A 7,937-nucleotide genomic window follows, 5' to 3' on the forward strand; every position below is an offset into this window, starting at 1 on the left:
GATTTTCAGCAAATAAAGCAGTTAAGCATCATATACAACTGAAACCAATCAAAGCTCTGATACCACTGATGGGTTTTATGCATAAGAAACATTCCTATGTGCTCATACAAACCCTAATGCTTGGATCTAGGTTTCTCTATTGAACATGCTTTGATTCCAAGACTTACAAACCCTATTCTAGCATACAAATAACAAAAACAACATGTAGAATCAGATCTAGATGTTTACCTCTTCAATTGTTGGCTTAGATCTTCTTTTCTTCTTCTCTTGAGCTTAGAGTCGCAAATGCAACTCCTCTAATGGTTCACAAACCCCACAAGCAAGAAGGCAATATGAGAGAGGGAGAGAGAGGCTAGAAATCAGCCTAGGGTTCTCTTAGAATCAAGTGGTAGCCCAATTCAATGCCCTAGGGGTCATATTTATACTTACAAGTTACTAGGGTTTCAGTCTAAACCCTAATGGGCATCTTAGCCACCAAGCAGCCCAAGGAACCTTCTGGAATAAGGCCTTGGACGAAAATATGATGAATATCCATCATAATTTCGTTCCCCCTTAAGCCCATTAGGTTTCCTTAACCCAAAACTCAACTATCATACATTTGATAGTTTATACCCCTTTATTCAATTAATCTCTTTTGATCACCAAATTAATTCCTAATTAATATATGACCAATACTAATTAAATAAATATGATTTCTCCTTTAATATATTATTCTTATAATATATTAATAAATCATAATACTCTCTCTTTCTCCTTAAATTACCTTGTCAAGTTGCTTTGGAGAAGGCAACCCAAAAGGACCATGCACAACCGGGTCAAGTACATACCAAATATAGTTACGGGCTTAGACACTATTCCAACAATACATAAGCGAAATCGTACGACTACATGGTGTACCTATATCCATTATCTCCAATAGAGATGGTAGGTTCACCTCAAGATTCTGGCAATCGCTACAACATTCCCTGGGAACAAGGCTGGACATGAGCACAACTTACCATCCACAGACCGACGGACAAAGTGAGAGGACCATCCAAACACTGGAAGATATGTTGAGAGCCTATGTGATTGACTTTGGAAAGGCATGGGATACTCATTTACCCCTTGTCGAGTTTTCCTACAATAACAGTTATCACACGAGCATGAAGGCTGCTCCATTTGAAGCCCTCTATGGCCGAAAGTGCAGATCCCCTCTATGCTGGGCTGAGGTGGGTGATGCCCAATTAGCTAGGGGGCAAGTTTCTGACAGTACTCTCACAGGCCCAGAAATCATTTGGGAAACGACAGAGAAGATCGTTTAGATCCGTGACCGATTGAAAGCCTCTAGAGACCGACAGAAGAGCTACGCTGATAAGCGAAGGAAACCTTTGCAATTCCAGGTGGGAGACCGAGTCCTTCTTAAAGACTCACCATGGAAGGGCTTGATACGCTTCGGTAAGCGTGGAAAGCTTAATCCGAGATATATAGGGCCCTTCGAGATTCTCGCAAGAATCGGCCCTGTAGCTTACAAGCTCAATCTACCCGACGAACTTTGTAACGTTCATTCTACATTCCACGTATCTAACTTGAAAAAGTGTCTGTCAGACGAGACTCTTGTAATCCCACTCAATGAGATCGAGATCAACGAGAGCCTCAACTTTGTGGAAGAACCAGTAGAGATCATGGACCGAGAAGTCAAGCAGACGAAGCAAAGCCGTATCCCGATTGTGAAGGTTCGCTGGAACGCCAAGCGAGGACCGGAATTCACTTGGGAGCATGAGGATCAGATAAAACTGAAATACCCTCATCTTTTTGGTTAGTTATTTGTAACTACTTTAGTTGTTTGGACTTTAATTTCGGGACGAAATTCCCTTTAACAGGGGGATGATGTGACAACCCGAAATTTCCATTCGGACAAACTTAAAAATCAACCACTTTGTATCATAATTCAATGTCATTATTTCTTATTTTAAAGAAATATAAAGTGCATTTGATTATTTTAATATTATTTTTAAGTGAACAGGTGAAAGAAAGTGCCGTCTCGGGTTTTGAATTTTAAAAACCGCAAACACCTCGCATCATAGAAATTCCCGACAAAACTTTTATGTTTGGGGTGAAAAATCGCCCAAAAACCGTAAACTCATACCTATGTATGAGTTTACTCCCCAAAAGTCTAGTCAATTGTGTTTACTCCCCAAGTTCACAAAAGAGTAAACTCCAAAAACTCTTTCAAGTATCATCCTAGTTTTGATTCCAAATCTTCAATCTTGTAAGTGTTCTAACCATTTCAAGTTAGTAAAACACTTAATCTAGTGTTTATACATCTAATCATGCACTCATATGTGTATTTTGTCTAGATTTCCAAAACACCAAGAACACACACTAAGTGTTCTTGGCCTTTTAGCTCAAATCAAGCCTTTTAATAGTAAGTGCTTCCATCCTTGAGTGATTTTAAGCGAGTATTACATTTATACATCAAGAAATTATGTCAAGAACACAAGATTAGAGGTGTTCACGGTCCAAGAATGTTCTTGGACCGTAAACACCATAAATGGCACCAAAGTGTGTCTAAGCCTCTAATATAACTCCTAGTTGATGTATAAACCATCCTTGACATGCTTAAACCTTTCCTTATTGTGTTTAAACCTTGAAAAACATCAAAAACCAACAATTATAGGTGTTTACGGTTTGGGGATCTCCTAAAATCATAAACACCCTAAAGTGTGTATAAGTTGGTCATTTTCCTTCCTTAGGCTTAGAAACTAGCTTATACACTTACCTAATTGTGTTAAGGACTTGAAAACATAACAATACCCTTCTCCATGAGGGTTTATGGTAGTAAACCCAAAGGGAAAAGTCCATGAGACCGTAAACTCCTCCAAGGGGTGTTTTTGAGGTCCTAGTCCCTTCCAAAGGCCAAATCACTTAGTAGAAATGCTTCAATAGGCTTGTTAAACCACAAAACAAAACATGGTCATTAGGACTAGAGTTTACGACCGTAAACTCTAGAGTTTACTGCCGTAAACTCCCTAGGTCTTGACCATCAAAAACGTAAACTCCAAGGGAGTTTACCATTGGACTCCAAACACACTAGCTTTGCCCTACCAACACTCGGATGCAATCCTTGTGATCTTTATGTTGGGTTTTGAGCATTCTAACACTCCTATGGTGTACATGCAACCCTAAATACCTTGGATCTATGTTTTCTCTATAATACATGCAAATAAGAACTTTCCAAGGCTTTAATCCTAACTAGCATATTATGAAGTTCTTATACTACAAAGTACTAGTTAGATGACGTACCTTTTGATGTAGCTTGATGTCTTCAAGCTTTAAGAGCTTAGCCCCAATAGTGTGGAAGCCTCAAATGGAATCACAAATCACCAAAACACCTTGGAAGACTTTAGAGAATATGGATACTTGGTTCTCTCTAGTGAAATTGGCTAGCCCTTCTTAGTGTACCACACTAGTGCCAATTTCACCAACCAATGACATCTTTATATAGTGTGGAGGATTAGGGTTAAACCTTAATACCCATGACCTTTCATTTCCTAGGATCCATGGGTTAAACACTCCATGGACTATCCATGAAAGTTTAGCCCAACCTAAATGAACTTGGCCCATTCCATATATATAAGAGTCCATATTTAATTAGTTCCTTTTGATCACTTAATTAATTGTAAATTAATTCTTGATCAATACTAATTAAATAATATGATTCCATATTAATATATTAAACTTATAATATATTAATATTAATCATAAACATACTATTCTCAAAAGATTATCCATATAAATTGTGTCGGTGAAGTGCAACCCAAATGGACCATGCCGGGTCGGGTCAAGTACATACCAAATATAGTTATGGACTTAGACATTAATCCAACAGTCTCCCACTTGGATAAGTCTAAAACTATTATTGCCTATGACTTCAAACCTAACTGGCAATCGTAGCTCTAAAATTCGCTGTCGAACTCTGATCTTGTCAACGAACTTGTCCATTAGATAAGGGATCATATATTCCTCCATTCTAGATATCATATGGACTGAGACATGGATTATAATCATTTTCTCTATCCATTTGTTGTTTCCCGATTTCCGATTTATGACGACTGACTAATTGAACAAATCAAATCAGTCCTGGCCCAGCCGAGCACTTCCATTTGTCATCATCAAATCATCGAGGGGACCACAGATATCGCTTTTATCCCGAAGGTAAAAGGAATGGATAAACTTCGACTCATATGGCTTGTTCTACTATTTGTTGAATCATACACAAAGACAAGTTTTATAGCACCGAGTTACCAAATGCGTTTCCGTGCAATCAATGTACAACCAACTCATAGTAACAACTCATATCTCTAGGTTTGAAGAATATAAGATATTATCGTCTCATGATCACTCGTGATAAAATCCATGAAGTGATTCCAATGAGCGCGGGTTGAATCCAATACTCAGAACTTATGAGCACTCATGAGTGTTGTAGCCCTTTGTCCAACACCTTAGACCTCTACAAGCCAACCCATGACAGTCTTAATTCATATCTACTTCCAACATATGACCGACTGTGGATGGTTTGAATAACTTAGTCATTCCGGAAGAATAACCCAGTTTATTCAGGAAGTCAAAACATGCAAAGTGAAACACAATAATAATTGAATTCAATATGGTATCAAAACCTATGAACATAAATAAAACACCTTTTATTTATCACCATATGATTACACATTATTCATTGTATACTGTTTCAGCTATCAACTTTATTCTTGAATTTAAAACAATAGTTGTCCCATGCTCCAAGCATGTACACTATGTTTTCTAAACACTATTCATGCCACACACCAAGTATGCATACTATGTTTGTCTATGATCTTTACTTTGTGAACTAGATCAATTGAACATAACTTCAATGATTCTCTTTTCACACTCCCAAATCCTTACTGCAAATGCAAGAATTCCAAATTCATGCCATTTACCGAAATCTGTTAGATTCTAAACTTATATGCATTGATCCTCTTGTAATGATTATGCACAAATTCACTAAGACTTGGCAAAAAAACCATTACAGAGTATTCCAGAGGAGATCAACTCCTTGGAAATATCCTTCTTGCATTAAGTTTCCTAATCTTACAGATTGAATACTTTCTAACTTTGAACCATTTCCATATTCCATTTTGACTATCACTTCTAAACAAGAGTTGCCTCTTTTCAGAATATGTCAATATGGTCCTTCCAGAATTATCACTATACTTCCAACTGTCCTTCAGCAACCAATATTTTGTAAACCTTAGATTGTCCCCGACAATTGTTTAATCCTTTTAGTCATATCCAGTTCTAAAACCTTTTCCCTTCTTAATGCCCCAGTTATTTGGAAAATTTTAGAAAGGATGAATATAGCACATATAATCAATCCTATATCCGAAGCATATGGGACACGATTCATGATGTCTCACATAAAGACTAAACCAGTCTTTTTTTATAATATTTCCATTTCAATTTGCCAAGTTCTCATAATTCAGATTATGAAAAGGGATGCCGTAATCATAATCGAATTTTAGAACGCAAATAATGGACCCATATACATAATTTCCTTATGTTGAGCCATTCCAACATGAAATTCATATATATATCCTTGACTAAATGATTAAAACCTCACGATCTAAGCTTATAGATTTGAGATGAACGATCTAAGCTTATAGATTTGAGATGAAGTATAATTTCCTCTCCTTTAATTATAGCAAAACAACTTTTCCCAATTGAAATCTTTTGTTTTCTATAATTAATATTGCTAGCTTGCAATACTTATCATAATTATCATGCTCCCACTAACATGATGATTATTAGCATAACACTTATGCTCCCACTAGCTTTGACATGTACTCAGAAATCAGTTGGACTTCTAGAAATCAATACTTCATTGACTTTCTTACAAAAGTTCAGATTTCTGATACTAGATTGTATTGATAAGACTTTATCAAAATCATACACCTTCCCTTAGATAGCTCATAGGTGTGTCTAAACAATTATGAAGAGGGATGCCGTAATCATAATGGTTAGACCTTTTTGCCACTTCTCACAAGTCCAGGTTAGTGTGCCGGTTAACCACACACGCTCCACTAACGACTTTGAGAATGCAAATATCACAATTGCTATCTAGCTAAAATTTACTTAGTGAAAGTGTTTCCTCACCGTCATTTCCATGAATCGGAGAGAAACCTTATGAAACTTAGATTTAATGGTGTATGTGTTCTTATCCATGTGAATTGTCAAAACCATAATCACAAGACTAGGTTAGTGACAAATCCAAACTCATATGGACTGAACTCAATCTTAATTTCTTGCCACCTGGCAGCTCAAGGGCTTGCCATTGCTTCCAAGTTGTTGTGCAACAAATTGAGAACTCTAAGAACTCATATGCAAATCCAACTTTAACTAGAATGGGCACAGAATATGTCAACACGATAGGTTATAAACCTCAAGTCGTGTGCTAGTGAAGAACTTCAGGTTTTATTCTTGATTAGTTCTTGAGACTTTCAAGACCTTTAAGACTCCCACTGTCCTCTTGACATATAACACTCCCTTGTCAAACATCCAAGAGATAGTGTGGATTCTAATCAAGACAAAAACTTCACACAATTGGCCTAAGTTGGTCTTTGTTTTATCCAAAACATCACAACTTACCAATTTCAAATGTACAAGAGTAGAAAACTTTTACTCTTACATTTGACAAGTGTTTTAAACCTTCTTTAAGACATGTCACTCATGTTACAATCTTAGAGTATAACTCTAAGAATTGTCTTTGGAACGAAGTATGAATCATCTTCTTGATTTAACCACTTCAACAATTCAAGTTCCTCTTCTTAGCTATAAGAAGGCTCTTAGAGGATAAATTGTGATAAGGTCTCTATATCATTAAGATGATCACAAAACTGATACGAAAGTACTCTCTCCCATCTTTTCAGATCTGAGAAACTTTTATCCTTCTGCCTAATTTGATTCTTCTTATTCGCTCTGCCATACATTGGAACCTTTTCCAATGTCTCAGAATTACACTTAAGCTTGTAAGTATAACCATATTTACCGAGCTATAGTAAATTATGACGAATAATCTTATCGATCTTTTATGGTGGACTTAATCAGTGCACAAGACTGTGTACTCGATCCCTTAGTCCTTCACTTGACTCACACATCCATGTGAACAAGTAATTAGTCTTAATTTTCCAATACTTGAAAGTTCTCATTCATCATGCTATACAACTTGCATGATTCCAAGTTCCGGTCCAATTGAAACTTGGGTGATGAGAATCTTTCCTTATTTGGTAAATTTAGACATTACCACAAATGAAAGAATCAATTTCATATTTCCACTATTGCTATTAATGGAATCATATAAGCAACAATTTTTCCTCAAATGCCATTGTAAGGATATTTTAAAATAAATAAAATCAAAAATTTTCTTTTATTTTAAAACTATGCGGAAAAACTTATCCTTACAATCCATATGAAAACTTGTTGTTATCTATTCCTAAGCAATATCTCATAACTCCTAAGAAGTAGCTCAAGAATCCGATCTTCAAACTATGCGATAGAATCCATCTACGCCATCAGATTCAGCATATTCTTTCTTTAAGTTTCTTCACTTTTCTTTCATTCTTAAAACATCACCATGTGACCCAGTCACATCATGTATCAAGAATCTCAGAATAGAAACTTAGCAGAGTTAGATAGTGGACTTTATCTGAAGTAGTGTCAAACTTATTGACGTTAACATCCTTAGGTAAATTTGGCAGCTTCGCAACCAATGCCCCTTTCTTTGGCAATATAAACATATGGACCCTTTGATAATGGTACACGAGACTATCACAAACTTAGCTTTTCTCTTTACCATTTGGTCAAACGAGTTGACTACGGCTGATCCCTTTCCATTGGGAAGAGAATGCTTTTCTGGATTTCCTATG

Source organism: Lactuca sativa, chromosome 9 (assembly GCF_002870075.4).
Source record: "Lactuca sativa cultivar Salinas chromosome 9, Lsat_Salinas_v11, whole genome shotgun sequence".
Lineage (NCBI taxonomy): Eukaryota > Viridiplantae > Streptophyta > Magnoliopsida > Asterales > Asteraceae > Lactuca > Lactuca sativa.